Genomic DNA, 18,898 nt, shown 5'->3' with positions numbered 1-18,898 from the left:
TCGGCATTTCGTCCTGAAGTGAAATGTTCCCAGTCAATATGGGGATAATTGAAATCCCCCACTATTATTGGGTTCTTAATTTTGATAGCCTCTCTAATTTCCCTTAGCATTTCATCATCACTATTACTGTCCTGGTCAGGTGGTCGATAATAGATCCCTACTGTTATATTTTTACTAGAGCATGAAATTTCTATCCATAGAGACTCTATGGAACCTGTGGATTCGCTTAAGAGCATCCACCACCACCATTTACCCTTTATTATTATTTTTAAGCAATGGATATAATAATATAAAAAGCCTTTCAATGGTAAATGAGAAGAAAATCAGTTATTTCTTTCTTTGTAGTACATATTGAAATAAACCACACTATTTTTTAAGTGAATCACAAGGGCCCAAAACAAGTAATTTTCCCCCACCCCCAAATAATTATTGGTACTTTAAAATATTATAATATTTAATGTGAACATTACATTTTTCTGCTTGCTTTTTAGAAACAAAGCAAAAAGGTAAACTTAGTCTTAGTCCTGACAAACCAGGATTTTAAATATCAGTAATCAAAATCAGATGAAGGGGAGATATTTTATTTACTTTGTCAATTGAATTTATGATTTTCCTAAAATTAATCAAATTGTCCATATTGTTTAAAGAAAAATATATAGATAATCATCAACTTAATATTTTTCTGCTCAATACATATTCTGTTCACAGGGTTCCCCTCCCCTCAGGGAAGCATTCTGCTCACTGTATATAAAAAGGTAAGATAAACATGCAACCAAAAAGTCTTAAAGCTATTAAGCCTCAGACACAATCAAGATGTGGTCTAGCTATCTCAGGAGACAAAGCCAAATGCTTCTAAACTTTTGGGTTACAATCAACTTGACTTTTTCCATGCTCAGGAATAGCCTTTATATTTATTTTTTTAAATCTCTTAATTTTTACATACAAGTTGTCATAGGTCTCACCCCCACTTGGAGCTGTTGGGTTCACAAGATGGGGACCTGCATGGATCCTTCTAAACTTAAATTCTAGTTTAGATCTGGTAAAAGCTGCCACCACCCAATAATGTACGTGTATTGGGACACAGTCCTTCCCCAAAATCCTTGGGGATCCCAAGAGCCCCAAATCCATGGAGTTCTTATACCTAGGAGAAATAAACCATTCCCCCCCTTCTTCTCTCCCCCCTCCCTTTTCCTAGGAGAGATACCGGGATCCAACTACAGAGGGATGCCTCCCTCCTCCCCTTTCCCTGAGAATTCACCCAAGGAAAGATCAACCAAGTCCTTAACAGAAAAGATTTATTAAAGGATAAAAAGAAAGTAACTTGTCTCTGTAATACCAAGGTGGAACAATACACAGAGTCTAACCTATAAACCTGGAGAGAATTCCCCCTCCCCCTTTCTTTTTCAGTAAAAGCAAAGTAACAGCAAACAGGAATAAAGAATTTCCTTCAGCAAACACACAATTGCAAATGTAGAAATCAAATTATAAGACTAATCCGCCTTTCTAATTAATACTCACTATTGAATAGTAGGAACTACTCCAGGAGAACTTGGAGACATGTCTGGCCTCTCTTAACTCCCAAGAGAGACTCTAACAAAGAACACAGACAAAGGCTTCCCTCCACAGAGATTTGAAATTATCTTGTCTCTGATTGGTCCTCTGGTCAGGTGGTCATCAGGTACTGCATGTTAACCCTTTACAGGTAAAAGAGACCTTAACCCTTAACTATCTGTTTATGACACAAGTCAATTTTGATTTGTGACCACAAGAAGACAGCAGCTATGGTAGAATTAGAAAATGGTGGAAATTCTGAGATACTAAACTGTTGGTTTTAGGCCCTAAACCTGCAAAAGGATCCATCTGTGCAGACTTATGCTTGCACAGTTTTGTCAGGAATGAGTACATTACACTGTTAAATTGTAGGAGTTTATTCTCTTCTTCAAGAACCATGCTCCCCTTTTTGTGTAGATCTCCCATTTATTTTAATGGAAACAGAGTGTGAGCACCACATTTAAATCATTCTGTACTACACAGTAGAATAGCAGATGGGGAATGGAATGTAAGGCATGTTATTCTGAGGAAAAATGTGTGTTGTTTTTTTTAAAAGCAGAGCAACAAAACTATTGTAAACTAACAATCAATAGGCCTCCTCCTGTTTGCTGCCAATATAAGCTTACTGTAGGTGGCCTGTTAGGCTGCTAGATATAATATTAAATGATATTTAATATCTATTGAATCTTTCATTTGTATGAATATAAAATATAGAAACCAGATCATGCAGAATAAGCATGAATAAATTTACACCCCTGACAAAAATCAATTCACAGTTACTAATCAATAATTTTATTAAATCACAGAATAAAGTTAAGGGTTATTCGATCTATGTTATCCCAAGAAACTACATGAACAGAATTAGAAAACTGTACGGCAAAACCACAAACTGCATTGGGAAATTACAAAAAAAAAAAAAAAAACCCACACACAAGGTGCTGTGAAATTTACATTACATCAGCAGCCTCTCCTAGGCTGCTACTAGCAAGGATTTTATAGAAATCACTTTTAACATGGCAGTCAATATAGGAACACAGATCTTTTGAATGTGCACTCACAACAGCTGTCATATGATCATAACTACACATTGAGAGTACAGGCTAGAGGTTAGGGCTGAGGACAGGGAAGAGGACTCCTGGGTTCTACTGATGACTCATCATATGACCTTGGGCTAGCTCCATATACTTCAATTAATTTTTCCCACCTATGAAATGGTTATAATCAATATCTGCCTGACTGGGGTATTGTGTACAAATATAAATTAAATCTTACAACCTTGATAAAGAAATGGTGCTATGCAAGACTGAAGTGTTATTGCTGAAACACACTGGTATGATGGAATTCAGGTAAAACATCTTTTATGCTGGTGGGTGTGAAATATGTGTGTCATTCAGAATAAATAGACAATTAAGCTTCTTTTTGGAATAAAATTGCTTACACACTAGGAGCCACCACCCAAACCACAGTCTACATGCAAGGTAGTCAGAAGGGCTTCACTGGGTACTGTTTGAAGGAAGTATTTGTGTTGGTGAGCAGAAGCAGCCAGAAAACAACCAGGGAAAAGTACCCAAAAAGCCAGCTAGGGTTGCCACCTGGCCAGTTTTTCTACTGTCCAGCTCGTTGCTGGTCTAAAGGTGTAACCAGCCTTTCTTGGGTGTGGAGGGCTGCATATATGCAACCGCATGCACAACAGAGCTGCACACATCATGGCTGGGAATACACCACAGGTGTATTGTCTAACCGTTTTTTTAAAACATACAATGACAGAGTCCACAAAATCCCTAGGTCGTTTGGTCCAGTGCTTATCTACCTTCATAGGTAGGAAGTTTTCTCTAATGTCTGTCCTAATTCTCCCTGGTGCAATGTAAGCCTATTATTTCCTGTCCTGTCCTAAGTGGACAGAGGAGAAAAAATGTGTCACCCTCTTCTTTATACCTACCTTTACTTACTTAAAGACTTATGTCTCTCCCTGCATCCCCATCTTTTCTTCTCCAAGGAAGGAACAGATCAGTTCCTGATCAGCCTCCAATATTCACTTGATTCCTTGTGTGACTTGTAAGGTCTCGGACTCTTGTTGCTGAGCAATAGTTAAATGTCTTTTAAAAAGTAAAAAAGTTCTCACAAAATGTTGTTGATCTAGCTCAGTGGTTATCAATCTGTGGGTTGCTTGCATTTCAAGCTGTGTGCTACAAAAAATTCAAAGTTTGCCACTCCCAGCAACGGGGAGACTGTGCCACAGAGCCCTGCTGCAGGAACACAGTGTAGGGTTGCTGGGTCATCAACCCATGCCAGCTATGGACATGTGTGTTTGTTTTTGTTTGTTTGTTTGTTTGGGGGGGGGGGTTGGCAACCCACCATCTCCCCATCCCCCATTTCTGTGAGCGCTGAGCATGGCTTAGAATAATATTATATTAAGGTTGGAAGAGACCTCAGGAGGTCATGTAGTCCAATCCTCTCTCAAAGGCTTACTCGGCTCATCCTGTTGGGGGGTGATAGGGAGATTCTGTCCTTCCGACATTGCGCCAGCTCATTCAGTGCCTCTCCCCAGCTGAGCTGGCAGCTCCAGGACACTGCTTCCTGGGTCCTAGCACCCTTTGTCGTCACCTTCTACCTGTCCTGTGTCCTGTTTCTCTACAATGGCAAGTGTCCATGTGGGGGGCAGGACGAAGCAGTGGGGAAGGAAGAGGGATGGGATAGGGCAGAGTTATGAGAAGGGGATGGGTAAAATGGGGCAGATGGGAAGGGACAGTATGGAGAGGAAAGGGGATGGGGCTGGGGAAATAAAGGGATGGGGCTGGGGAAATAAAGGGATGGGGCTAGGGGAGGAGATAAGGGAATGGAATAGGGACAGGGGACAGTGGGGAGAGGAAAGGGGATGTGGCGAGGGAAGAGAAGGGGATGACTGAGTGCCACCACCGGGAGAGCTTTTCTGTCTCATTTCTGGGCATCCATGCCAAAGGTGTCCAGAGAAATGGGAGGGGGACGTGTTCCCCCACTAGCCACAGCTACCTGTCACTTATGGTGGGGATGAACATGCTCCAGCATGACCCGGACTGCCTGCAGCAGACCACTCCCATCTGCCCATCCCCTGCTGGCCATGTCCAGATCCAGAGCTCACAGCCAAAGTACAAGGCTGCCCTCTAAGTCACATCTCGGGGGGGGGAGGGGGAGAAGCTGATTTGGGGTGGAAATTTGTCCCATGGGCAGCTTCCCAGCTAGGGTCCCCCAGGGCTCAGTGGGTAGGATCACTTCTGCTCCCGACTGACTGGGGTCAGGCGTCGAGTGCCATGTACCCAACAGGGCAGCCACAGTAAGCAAGGTGGTGTGTATGTATATATCACATGGATGTGGCCCACATAACACAGAGAGCTGCATATGTAGCCCACAATAAGTTGAGAACCACTGATCTAGGTATTAGTGTTATTTCTGTTCAAGCTAACATTTTTGGGGAAGTGCCTTAAAAGAATACTGTAATATAAACAACAAGACTAAACTGTGGATGCCTGGGAAATGCAGAGTTACAGTTTCATTTGAAAAAAAGAATCACCCCCACAAACTCTGAGAAGCATGGAAATGGTCATCTAAGGTCAATTAAATAACCTTAATTACGGTCCCTCTACAAGTGCTATGTGTTTAAGTCTCTGCACTGGGATTCAAGAGATTTGTCTGCAATTCCTGGCTCGGCTCCTCCAGACACCCCATGTGACCTTGGGCAAGGTCAAACACTTTTTTAGTTTCTCATCTAAGAATTAGGACAATGCTGTTCCATAGCTATCATTCACCCCTTGTCTTTCTCAGTTTAGCCCGTAAGCACCTTATTATACAGGCACAGCATTACTGGCACAGCAGTTAGCACAATAATATTCAGGTCCATCTGGGGACTCCAGCTAAACCAAAACAGCAGCAACATTCAGCACACCCTCATTTGATCCCGATTACTCTGAGGGTTCCTTTTCCATCTCCTTTCCTTTTTTTAGTCCCTGTCTGCTACTAGATGCTGAGCAGGGGGAGGGGGTCATTTTTCCCACCCTTACTCCAAAGCTGTTCCTCTTTTTTTGTTTCCCCCCACCGTTTGCTCTGTCTTCAGCATGCCCTTGTGATTGCTAGCCACACCTTGCTTCCTGATGAGAGAGGGGTTCCTCAGTAGAGGGCAGGACTTCGGGTTTGTGGGAGGGTGAGTGGGGGAAGGAGAAAGAGACCTAATGGGTGTCAAACTCTTTGTAATTAAAATGAAAGAGACCAAGCCTGGTAATTTATATATACACACTTAAAAAAAAGGGGGGGGGGAGGTAGTCAGTCATAAAACTGTTCCAGACAAGCTTAAAAGAGTAGATGTTTCAAGGAGTTTAAAATTTTCTCTTGTATATTTCAAAGCTCCAGAGTGTCTGCCAAGATAGCTTCTGTTGTAACAACTGGAAATCCCAAAGTTACGGTTACAATAATCCAGAGGTGAAAGTAAGCCAGTACGGGCCGGTACGGAGGACCAGTAAGAAAAGGTGCAGTAGCTACCGGCAAGAAAATGGAGCATTCTCTCCCTCTCTGACTCTGCCTCCTGCAAAATTGAGGGTTCGGGAGCCCAGCTCCATGAATGTTCGGGGCTGGGTCTCCGCCCTGGCCCCACCTGCTGCCGCCCCCCCCCACACCTCCCCTGAGTGTGCCCCAGCCCCCTTTTGCTGCCCCCAGACACCTCCCTGGGTCCCGGAGCAGAGCGTTTGTCTCTCCCCGTCCCCTTAAGCTCCATGCTGCCTGCCTGCATTAACTGCCTAGTGCCCCCCTCCACTACTGCCAGGGCAGGCTGCTCTTCCCCCTTGGACCCTTTCATTTTCCAGTGGGACCCTCCACCAGTAGTCCCCTGCCCGCAGTCACTGCTCTTGCCCCACACTGGGCAAGGGGCGGCTACAGTGAGGGGCAGCAGCGGGGAGGAGGCGCACATGTGATGGCTGCCGCCCCCACTCCCCCGGCATGGCATCCACCACAGGGGAGGCGAGGGGGATTCCTGGACCTGAGAGGGGCCTTAGGAGCATGTGCAGTGACAGTGGGGGGGGGGGGGAGAAGAGGGTCCCTACCCCAGAGCTCACTGGGGGAGTCCTTCTCTCTGGCTCCAGTCCCAGGGCAGCCTGCCTGCACCCCAAACTCATCCCCAGCCCTGACCACCCCAGAGCCCACACCCCCAGCCAGATCCCTCATCCCCCCGCACTCCAACCCTCTGTCTTAGCCCTGAGCCTCTCCAACACCCCAAACCCCTCATCCCCAGCCACATCCCAAATCCACCCACAGCCTCACCCCACAGCCCTCACCCCTGCTCCCCCTCCCTCCACACCCCCTCTTATCCCCAAACTTCCTCCAAGAGCCTGCACCCCTCCTGCACCCCAGTCCCCTGCCCCAGCCCAGGGCCTGCACCCCAGACCTCCTCCCCCAACCAAACTCCCTCCCAGAGTCTTGGACAGGTGCGGGGTGGAGTTTGGGGGGGCAGAGTTTGGGCAGGGGCAGGTTCTGGGCACCACCACCAAAATTTCTACAAACCTGCCACCCCTGCCGGCAAGAGCTGGTGCACCATACCGGGGTGGACCGGCTTCCTCTCGCAGCAATTTAAAGGTCTGGAGCCCAGGGCCCTTTAAATTGCTGCCAGAGCCCTGGGGTAGCGGCTGCGGGGCTCGGGTGGCAATTTAAAGGGCCCAGGGCTCCTGCTGCTGCTACCACCCCTGGCCCTTTAAATCGCTGCTGGAGCCCCACTGCTGCTACCCCAGGGCTCCAAGGACAATTTAAAGGGCCCAGGCCCTTTAAATAGCTTCCGGAGCCTGCTGGAGCCCTGGGGTAGCGGCGGCAGGGCTCTAGTGGCTATTGAAAGGGTTCGGGGCTTCCACTGCCTCTACCACCCTGGGCCCTTTAAATAGCCACCGGAGCCCTGCCGCTGCTACCCCAGGGCTGGCTCCAGAGACGATTTAAAGGGCCCTGGAGGGTAGAGGCAGCAGGAGCTGCTGCTGGAGCCCTGGGGCTCCGTCGGCAATTTAAAGGGCCCGGGGCTCTGCTGCGGTAGCAGCAGCTAGAGCCCCGGGTCCTTTAAATCGCCCATTTAAATTGCCCCCAAAGCCCAGGGCTCCCAGCCACCTCTGCAGCTGGGAGCTCAGGGGGTGATTTAAAGGGCTTGGGGCTCCCAGCTACTGCTACCACAGCCCTAGCCCCGGGCCCTTTAAATCCTGATTTAAAAGGCCTGGGGATTTAAAGGCTCCGCCTCTTCCGGTGGAGGCCATGCCCCTCTCCAGGATTCTGGAGTACCAGCAAGTGCTTTAAGTTACTTTCACCCCTGCAATAATCATCTGGAACTGGGAGTGAGAAAAGGCAACAGTTCATCTTTGAAACAAATCAACAAGGGAAACGGGGAAAAAAAAAGAGTCAGCTGTCTGAAAACTGAAACTGCAATATCAGAGCATATTTCCTTTGGTAAAGTACATTTTGTTTTCTACCAATGGGGAATCTGAAGCAAACTTCCTTGGTAAGAGGACAGGGGAGAAAGAAAGAAAAAAATAGTAGCCTAGCTTTGTGAGTTTCTCAGTGGATTTTTAAAAAAGTTATTAATAGAAACACAAACAACATGTTTGAGATTGATGTCATTTCAATTGCTCTGTCCTTAAATTTAGATTTACAGCTGACTCTTTAATTCACACTTTCTTCTTTAAACTGTTTCTGCTACCCTGCTTCCTCTTCCCACTGTACCAAGCAGAAGTATTTCTCTGTCAAGATGCTCTTACCAGACTGAGGCGTCAACTCATTCTGCAGATTAAGTCTATACACACAAGTCACTTCAGGCTGTAATTCCTAGCCTCCTGCAATCACCCACAAATACTAAGGCCTTGTCTACACTACAAGACTATTTCGAATCAACTTAGTTCGAATTTGTGGATTCGACCTTATGAAGTCGAATTTGTGTATCCATACTAAATACACTAATTCGAATTTCTGAGTCCACATTCACGGGGCCAGCGTCGACTTTGGAAGCGGTGCACTGTGGGAAGCTATCCCACAGTTCCCGCACTCCCCGCTGCCCATTGGAATGCTGGGTAGAGCCCCCAATGCCTGCTGGGGGAAAAATGTGTCAAGGGTGGTTTTGGGTAACTGTCATTATTGAACCGTCACTCCCGCCCTCTCTCCTTGAAAGCGCCGGCGGGAAATCTGTTCGCGCCCTTCTCTGGTCGGTTACAGCTCAGACGCCACAGCACTGCGAGCATGGAGCCCGCTGCGATCATCGCTGCACTTATGGCCGTTGTCAACTCCTCGCACCTTATCGTCCACCTCTTCCACAGTCAGCTGCTGAGAAATCGGGCGAGGAGGCTCCGGCAGCGCGGTGAGGAGAGTGGCGCAGACCTCTCACAAAGCAGGGTACGCCGCGCAGTGGAGATCATGGTGGCAATGGGTCAAGTTCATGGTGTGGAACGGCGATTCTTGGCCCGGGAAACAAGCACGGACTGGTGGGACCGCATAGTGCTGCAGGTCTGGGATGAATCACAGTGGCTGCGAAACTTCAGGATGCGTAAGGGCACTTTCCTTGAACTCTGTAACTTGCTGGCCCCTGCCCTGAAGCGCCAGGACACACGGATACGAGCAGCCCTGAGTGTGCAGAAGCGAGTGGCCATAGCCCTCTGGAAACTTGCAACGCCAGACAGCTACCGGTCAGTAGCGAACCACTTTGGTGTGGGCAAATCTACCGTGGGGGTTGCTGTGATTCAAGTAGCCCACGCAATCGTTGAGCAACTGCTCTCAAAGGTAGTGACTCTGGGAAACGTCCAGGTCGTCATAGATGGCTTCGCCGCGATGGGATTCCCAAACTGCGGTGGGGCTATAGATGGGACTCACATCCCTATCCTGGCACCAGCCCACCAGGCCAGCGAGTACATTAACCGAAAGGGCTACTTTTCAATGGTGCTCCAAGCACTGGTGGACCATAGGGGACGTTTTACCAACATCTTCGTCGGGTGGGCGGGCAAGGTTCATGACGCGCGTGTGTTCAGGAACTCTGGTCTGTTTAGACGCCTCCAGGCAGGAACTTTCTTCCCGGACCACAAAATAACGGTTGGGGATGTGCAGATGCCTACAGTGATCCTCGGGGACCCAGCCTACCCGCTAATGCCCTGGCTCATGAAGCCCTATACAGGCGCCTTGGACAGTGAGAAGGAACTCTTCAACTACCGGCTGAGCAAGTGCAGAATGGTGGTGGAGTGTGCTTTCGGACGTCTTAAGGGGAGGTGGCGGAGCTTACTGACTCGCTCGGACATCAGCGAAAAGAATATCCCCGTAGTTATTGCTGCTTGCTGTGTGCTCCACAATGTCTGTGAGAGAAGGGCGAGACCTTTTTGGCCGGATGGGAGGTTGAGGCAAATCGCCTGGCTGCTGTTTACGCTCAGCCAGACACCCGTGCCGAAAGAATATCCCAGCGGGAAGCGCTGTGTATCCGGGAGGCTTTGAAAGCAAGTTTCCTCGGAGAGCAGGGTAACCTATGACTCTCCACTTGATTTTAAGAGAAGCTGATCCTGGGCCTGTGTCTCTATGTGTTGAGTGAGATCTGCGGTTACATACCCCGTTCTCCAAGTTTCCCCAACTTCCAAAACACGTTTTAAAACAAATTAAACGGAACAGTTATTGTTAATAAATCTTTCTTTTACTTTGCATTTCTGTTCAGGGTTTGAAACATGGACGCATACTGTGCTGGGTACGGTGTGCACTGATGTACAGACCGCTTGTACAATACAGGACGGACAGCCTCCTGCTCCTACATAGGTCTCTGGGGTGGGGGACGGTTTCAAGTGGTTGTGCATGTAGGGGTGGGTTTGCAGGAAGGGGCGAGTGGTGCCGTCTTTGGATAGGGATTTGGATGCAGGCTCTGGGCTTGGGCGTAGGAAGGGGTGACGGGTGTGGGGGAAGGGTGAGTATCTGTCCGTGGATGAGGGCTCTTGTTGGGGCTCAGGGCAGCGGAGAGGATCGCGCCTACGGTGGAAGTGCATGGTAAGGGCAGCATGCCTTAACATTAGGGGGTAGCAGGCGCTAGGACCGTGGACAAGCGTACACATCACAGAATGACCCGGGGCAGCATACACCACACAGAGTGACCCTGGTGACTACTGACTGCAGTCTGTCTGTACCCTGCTAATGTAGGCTATCCCGTGCAATTATAAATCCCCTGCCCCCCCCTACATACACAGTCTTCTGACACGAAAGACGTGACGGAAAGAATGAACAACAGCAAGCAGCTTTTATTAATCTACTACATAGTGGGGTGATGAAACTTGGATTTGGGACTGGGTGATGCTGTAAGGGAAGCGCTTCTACACAGTTATAGCGTCAGAGGTGTGTGGTACATTAGCGCTCAGCTGTGGTGCAGTGACAGTTCTCACGGCCCCTACCGCCCCTCCGTCTTGTAATTTTCTTGTAATTTTCTTGTAATTTTCGGTGAGGGGGGGACAGAACTTCTTGGCGTTGGAGGGTGGTTGCAGATACAGTGCAGGGGGGCTCTCTCCTCCTGCCTGCGGTCCTGCAGAACATCAACAAGGCGCCGGAGCGTGTCCATTTGCTCCCTCATTAGCCCAAGCAGCGTTTGAGTCGCCTGCTGGTCTTCCTGCCGCCACCTGTCCTCCCGTTCGCTGTGTGAGCGCTGCTGCTGAGAGAGGGTCTCCCTCCACTGGCTCTGCTGGGCCGCCTCGGCTCTGGAGCAGGCCATCAGTTCCGCGAACATCTCGTCCCGAGTCTTTTTCTTTCGCCGCCTAATCTGAGCCAGCCTCTGCGAGGGGGATGCCGGGGCAGTCCGGGAAAGAGCAGAAGCTGTGTGATGGGAAACAGTAAGTGATTTCCTTGAACAGATACATGTTTGCGAACAGTGAACACAGTCTAGTCAGTTTCTCTGAACAAGACCATACAGGGCACCAAGTTCCACGAGATCTCAGGACAAGTTCGAGATTTCGGAATACGCTCTCATTGGCGGCGCCATTGCACAGGAGAGCGGACAAGCGGGGAGAGACAGCTGAATCCGTCTTGCAGACAGTCCTGGTAAGCCTTAAAGTAGATCATGCTTATCAGTTAGTGGATAGCTGTGCTCTCCTGCTAAAGGCAATCTGGAAAGCAGAAAGGCTGAGCCTTTTCCAGCCCCTCCCGCCAGTGCACGGGAAAGATCAATGTATGGTTGTTCTCTGTGGCCTCCAGCACGTGGCTGTTAAGCGCGGGTCGTTGTTATGCAACCTAATTGTAAACCATTAACAATAGTAACAATACACTAATTGCCCTACTTAGATGCAGCCTGTGCAGAACGACATCACCCTGAGGCGGGTCACTCGGAGTCAGAGAGAGCGGATGCTAATGGAAGCCCTGCACAGACCAGGACCATATGCAGCAATGCTGGTGGAGGCGATGATTCCTCTCTACATTAGGATGTCCTGGCGCGGAAGAGTGTGCTTCCATGGAGCACCGAATAAGGCACCTCTCCCCAGGAGCCTCCTGCGGAGGCTTTTCGAGCAGCTCTCTGAGAGCTTTGTTGAACTGTCCCAAGAGGATTATTGTTCAATCCCTATATGTGTGGACCTACTATTTATATAGTTTGACATTTAAAATTTTGTATATAGTATTTCTATTTTTTCTATACCTGTTTTTTAAAAAATAAAAGTTTCCATGTTTATAGCATTTACCGCCTGATCCTTCCCCTGATTCTGAGTCCGGGTTAACGGGCGGGGACGGTTGGTAGGGGATCTCTGTGAGGGTGATGAAGAGATCCTGGCTGTCAGGGCAAGCGGTGTTGTGTTCGCTGTCGCCTGCGCCGTCCTCCACAAACCCTTCCTCATCTTCCCCATCGGCGAACATCGCCGAGGAACTGTCCAGGTACACTATGCCATCCTCAGAGTCCACGGTCACTGGTGGGGCAGTGGTGGCAGACCCACCGAGAATGGCATGCAGTGCCTCGTAGAAGCGGCATGTCTGGGGCTGTGCTCCGGAGCGTCCGTTTGCCGCTCTGACTTTTTGGTAACCTTGTCTCAGGTCCTTGACTTTCACGCGGCACTGCATCGCATCCCGGCTGTATCCTTTGTCTATCATGGCTTTGGAGACCTTCTCGAAGGTCTTTGCATTCCGCTTGTTGGAGCGCAGCTCCGAGAGCACAGACTCCTCGCCCCACACACCGATCAGATCCATGACTTCCCGGTCAGTCCATGCTGGGGACCTCTTTCTATTCTTGGATTGCCTGGACTCCTCTGCTGGAGAGCTCTGCATCGTTGCAGGTGCTGCGGAGCTCGCCCCGATGTCCAACCAGGACGTCAGATTCAAAGTGCCCAGACAGGAAAAGGAATTCAAATTTTCCCGGGTCGTTTCCTGTGTGGCTGGTCAGAGCATCCAAGCTCGGACTGCTGTCCAGAGCGTCAACAGAGTGGTGCACTGTGGGATAGCTCCCGGAGCTACTAAGTTCGATTTGCATCCACACCTAGCCTAATTCGAGCTAGCCATGTCGAATTTAGCATTACTCCACCTGTCGGGGTGGAGTACCAAATTCGAACTAAAGAGCCCTCTAGTTCGAATTAAATGGCTTCCTGGTGTGGACGGTTGAGCGGTTAGTTCGAATTAATGCTGCTAAATTCGAATTAAAGTCCTAGTGTAGACCAGGCCTAAGACAAATGTGAGCAGTGCTCTTAAGGCAGAAAAGCAGAAATTAAGGCTGCTAGTGGCTCTTTATATCTTTACTCAAGGTGGTCAGGAATGAACAATTTACATATAGTTAGCTCATTTAGTCTAGGATCTACCAAAGGATCTCAAAATATTTTATAACCTTAGGCAGGTAAAAGGCTAAGGGAAGATTATGCCAACTTCAGTTCTCTGGGGCAATGTGAGGAGCCTGGTCTACACTAGGCGTTTAAATCGGTTTTAGGAGCATAAAACCGATTTAACGCCAAAACCGTCCACACTAGGAGGCACCTTATATCGATTTTAATGGCTCTTTAAACCGGTTTCTGTACTCCTCCCTAACGAGAGGAGTAACGCTAGTATCGGTATTAACATATCGGATTAGGGTTAGTGTGGACGCTGATCGACGGTATTGGCCTCCGGGAGCTATCCCACAGTGCACCAGTGACCGCTCTGGACCGCAATCTGAACTCGGATGGTAAACAGGTAAACAGGAAAAGCCCCGCGAACTTTTGAATATTTCCTGTTTGCCCAGCGTGGAGCTCCGATCAGCACGGGTGGCGATGCAGTCCGAAATCAAAATAAAAAAAAGAGCTCCCGCATGGACCATGCGGATGTGATCGCTGTAAGGGCAGGCAAATCCGTTCTATCCGTTCTATCAGCGCTCCGTTACAGAAGATGAAATTCAGAATCCTTTTTTAAAAATCTCCAGACAGACGCCATAGCAGGGACTCAGCGCACTGCAGCGTGACAAGCGTAACGGAAAGCCAAAGAATCAAATGGATGCGCATGGACTGGAGGACTGAAGCTATCCCACAGTTCCTGCAGCCTCCTAAAATTATTTGCATTCTTGGCTGAGCTCCAAATGCTTCTAGGGTCAAACACAGTGCCCGCGGGTCAGGGCATAGCTTGGCAATCTACTCACCCACCCCCCACCCACCCCCAGAAGCGAAAGGTAAAACAATCCTCTGACTCTTTTACATGTCACCCTATCTTTACTGAATGCTGCAGATAGACGCGATAGTGCAGCACTCAACACCAACATCCTTGCTCCCCCCCGTCATGGGCGGCTGATGGTACAAAATGATGGAAATCCATCCTCATCATCAGCCTCAGCTGATGGTACAAAAGGACTGGTAACCGTCCTCGTCATCAGCCTATTGGCCCTAATTTTTTCTGGTGGATGGATGGTGCAATATGGCTGGTAACCATCCTCATCATAGCAACAGGGGGCTGAGCTCCATCAGCCCCCACCCTTCATGTGTAAAGAAAAGATTCAGTTGCCCCTGGACTAGCAGTGGGATGCTGGGCTTCTCTCCTACACACTGCTTAATGTCCTGTCTGGACTATCATAGCAGCTGGAGGCTGCCTTCCACTCATTTCTCACTAACAAGTCAGTGTGTCTTATTCCTGCATTCTTTATTAATTCATCACACAAATGGGGGGACAATGCTACGGTAGCCAAGAAAGGCTGGGGGAAGAACGGAATCAACAGGTGGGGTTGTTACAGGAGCACCCCCTGTGAATAGCATACAGATAATAATTTCTGCGGGCTCTGACACAGAGCAGGTGGTTCTCTAGCACACTTGCCTATATTAGGCAGCACTGATTCTATTTTTAGATACCAAAAAGGAGGGATTGACTCAGGGAGTCATTCCCAATTTTTGCTTTTGCGCCCCTGGCTGATCGGCCAGGGGCACTTATGACAGCAGCCAATGATACAAAACGATGGAAGGTACAATATGGCTAGTAACCACTCTTGGCTTTTGCGCCCCTGGCTGATTGACCAGGAGCACTAGCAGCAAATGGTACAAAAGGACTGGTAGCCATGATCATCCTCAGTTCCAATTTATGGAAGGATTTCGATGGTGCAATATGGCTAGTAACCATCTCTGCTGTCATGCAAAAGCAAAAGCATGCTTCTGTGTAGCGCTGCTGAATCGCCTGTGTGAGCGGCATCTAGTACACATACGGTGAGAGTCACAAACGGCAAAAAAAGCTCCATGATTGCCATGCTATGGCATCTGCCAGGGCAATCCAGGGGAAAAAGGCGCGAAATGCTTGTCTGCCGTTGCTTTCCCAGACGAAGGAGTGACTGACGACATTTACCCAGAACTACCCGCGACAATGATTTTTGCCCCATCAGGCACTGGGATCTCAACCCGGAAGTTCCAAGGGGCGGGGGAGGCTGCGGGAACTATGGGATAGCTAGGGAATAGCTACCCACAGTGCAACGCTCCAGAAATCGACGCTAGCCTCGGACCATGGACACACACCACCGATTTAATGTGTTTAGTGTGGCCGCGCGCACTCGATTTTATAAAATCTGTTTTACAAAACCGGTTTATGCAAATTCGGAATAGTCCCGTAGTGTAGACGTACCCAGGATGACCTGCACAGGGGCCTTCTTTTTTTTAAGCCCTTCATGTTGTTGCTAAAGACAGGCATGAGCTCAATTAGAAGAATATTCTGTGTATACGTTTAAGAAGAATTGTGGATGTGTGAAGGAACTAGGGGTTTAAATTACAATGGAAACATTGGTTTTGCTAATTGTTAGACAATGGAAGAATGCTGCTAATTACTGACAGTCTGATAGACCAAAGGGGTGAGCTGTTCTGAGGAAAGAGGTTGTTACTGGAAGCAGTGAGGCAGGAAAAAATGCCATTTTCATGCATAGACTAGTCCAGGGAAATGAGGAAGGAGTAGAAAGTGGAAAGAGAGGGAAGTGTAGGTTGGAAACAGGGTGAGATGGGAGGAGAGTGAGAGAGAGAGAGAGAGAGAGAGAGAAGGATTAGAGGAAATTGGGGAAGACAGACATGGGAAGGAACTGGCAAAATAGAGGAGAGGAAGGAGGAAATTTGAAGGCTGAAAAAGAAAGCTGGTGACAGAATGGGGCAGAAGGAGAGGGGAAAAGTAGCAGAATAATAAGAAAAAATGGAAAGCAAACCCAACAGAAACAGAAAACGATGGATGCTGGCTAAAGTCCATTGTAAGTATAATAAGCCTGTCAGGGCATGGTAAGAGATGAAAGAGGAGTAAAGGAAGTAAGAGTGGATACGTTGAGAACAGAATTCCAGTCCAAAAAGGAAGGAGATCTCTGGGTGGAACACTCCACAGTGAGCAGCAAAGCTCTCAACCAGGGAACCCCGCCTTTGGAACTCATTCCCTCTCATGATTTGCTGGAGTCCAACTCAAACAAGTTTTGGAGCCTTCCTTCTTACCTTCTTTGCCCACATAAACATAAAACCCCACCAGGCCATGTTATTGAAGAGAACCATAGACAAATAAAACAATCAGAAACCCAAACAAACCGAAACCTGTGGAACTAACATGATCATTGCAAACCACCACTCTGTTTATGCTTCTTGTAGGTTCTCTCTCTTTCCCTCACCCTGCAACTATCTTGTCTATTCCTAAATTCTTATTTGTTTGAACAATAGGAGCCTAGTCTTCACTGTGACTTCTATGCACTATAAGACTAATTAATAGCCACATGCATTTGAACTTAAAAATGAAAGTGTTGTTTTTTAAACAATTCAGGAATATCATATGCATTATTAGTTGGCACTCACCAGCTACACTTTTTCAGAAACTGAATATTAAATGGAAAAGATAATGGGAAGCACAGAGTACTCCTAAACAATTTGAAATTATTCTGAATTCTGAGCCTAAAGGTAGCAGGAAAGTTGAATCTCCTGTAGTAAAATATATTGCAGAGACCTGCTTGTCTATGAAGACATGGGAAGGATGTTGCTTAAGGCAATTGCTGTAGGTGTGATTTATCCAGGGGCCTGGGGAACTTAGCTCATTATGGTTAGGCACCACACATATGTTTAATAACTAGAATTAGCTGAGGTTAATCATTAAGTAACAAAGTTATGATTTTTCTTGATATTCATACATTAAAAAGTGTATCAAAAAGCAGAAAAATGACTTTAAAAAAAATTCTAACAAGTTAAAGTAGCTGAGTGGTCTCTCCTCAAGTTTTCCAAAACAAATAAACTAAAGTCCCACTTTGGCCCAAACCAAAACCTAGAAAGTTTCATGTACATATTTGAGAGAGATGTGAGCAATTTAAAATGGAGTTACACTAAGAATGTTTCCAATACATAAAGAAGGGGGTCTTACTTACTGCTGCATTACGAAGTATATAGGCAAGCCTCAGTTTCCATCCCTCTGTCTCTACAGTATTCACATATTATCCACTGAAGTTCACAAATACTCTCACCTCCTGTGGTCTAGGTTATTAATAGACAAGTTATTTTCCAGTACTTTCATAGGAAATTCCCCCACAGATTTCTCATTAAGATCTGTGAAAAATCCTTTCACCCCTCTGAGTGTAGAACTGCACAATAGTTCTAGCCTCCTCACTAGCTTCTGACCAAACCCTGCTCAGGTTTCTTCAATAGACTTTTGCCAGGAGACACCTAAACTACCACAGCTGTGCCTCTTCAAGGCTCCCAGTAGGAGAACTACCTCCCCTCACAGTCACATTACCCCAGTGGATTTGTTTTCATATCCTGTTGCTTTTCTCAGCAGCCCTTACACTCAGCCTATCATTACATGATCCCAGGGAAATAGAAATCCCAGAATGCCTGGCCAGAAAGGGGCTAAGGCCCTGTAATAGAGAAGCTAGCCCTGCATCTGCCCTTAAAGGGCAGTATGCTTTGTTCTATAACATTAAGAACCAGAGGGGTAGCCGTGTTAGTCTGGTTCTGTAGAAGCAGCAAAGAATCCTGTGGCACCTTATAGACTAACAGACGTTTTGCAGCATGAGCTTTCGTGGGTGAATACCCACTTCTTCAGATGCAAGTGAAGAAGTGGGTATTCACCCACAAAAGCTCATGCTGCAAAACGTCTGTTAGTCTATAAGGTGCCACAGGATTCTTTGCTGCTTCAACATTAAGAACAACATTCATTACTCACCAATAACAAAATGTAAGGTCACTATAATGGTCATAGCTATACTACATAGAAGCTTGGGATTAGAAGAGAAGACACACAGGTGAAGAATTCAGTTAAAGAGAATTTAAATGGAGAATTTAAATCAAATGCCATATAATGCCCAGTTTGAAATATGGGCAGATACCGAGATTAAACCACTACTTTTACAAAATGGACCATGGAATCTTCAGTGACCACACGTGGACCAGGCACTGAGTTATTCAACATATTCAAAACAATGGCATGCTCTAGAAGCACAATGCCACTAGAACCATGCTGAGACTCTGGCTTAGTATTAACATAGTGGGAAGATAGTGATTCATTAGGTGACAGTGTGCCACCTGCAGCCTTTGAGATTTCCTAACAACAACTGATTTGGCACAGAACTGCAGCCAATGTAGTCTGCAATAATTTCTTCCAAAGCTGAGAGAGCAGCATCTCCAAAACACCTGCAAACACCATAAAGCTAGCCAGTGATGCTACTAAAGTCATGCCAACATTGGTTGCCTGTGAAAATGAGCCACTCATCTACCAAATGTACCTCCTTTTGATTTCTAGTGCTCTCTCTTGCCACTCCGAGCTATTTCTCTCTCTTCCTTTGATCTCTGCCAATTTGGAAGATCAAATTACTGTAACAAGGAGTAAAACTTTCCTCTCAGTATGAATCCATCAAAAAGTCTGACACTTGATTTTGAGAGTGAATCTAATTTCTATTTTTTAGCCTTCACATTCTTTTTAACTCTAGACTTACTCT

General features: G+C 47.3%; 1 protein-coding gene across 1 annotated transcript in view; it reads right to left on the bottom strand.

Moving 5' to 3' along the window:
* Positions 1 to 17,557, bottom strand: part of TENM3 (teneurin transmembrane protein 3) — a 1,686,859-nt gene extending 1,669,302 nt beyond the window's left edge. The window contains exon 1 of the mRNA XM_045017713.1: positions 17,333 to 17,557. The gene's annotated coding sequence lies outside the window, so the exon portion shown is untranslated. The remainder of the gene's footprint in view (positions 1 to 17,332) is intronic.
* Between the last annotated feature and the right edge of the window lie 1,341 nt (positions 17,558 to 18,898).

The sequence above is a fragment of the Mauremys mutica genome, chromosome 5 (assembly GCF_020497125.1).
Source record: "Mauremys mutica isolate MM-2020 ecotype Southern chromosome 5, ASM2049712v1, whole genome shotgun sequence".
NCBI lineage: Eukaryota > Metazoa > Chordata > Testudines > Geoemydidae > Mauremys > Mauremys mutica.
This window is presented reverse-complemented; position numbering and strand designations above follow the sequence as displayed.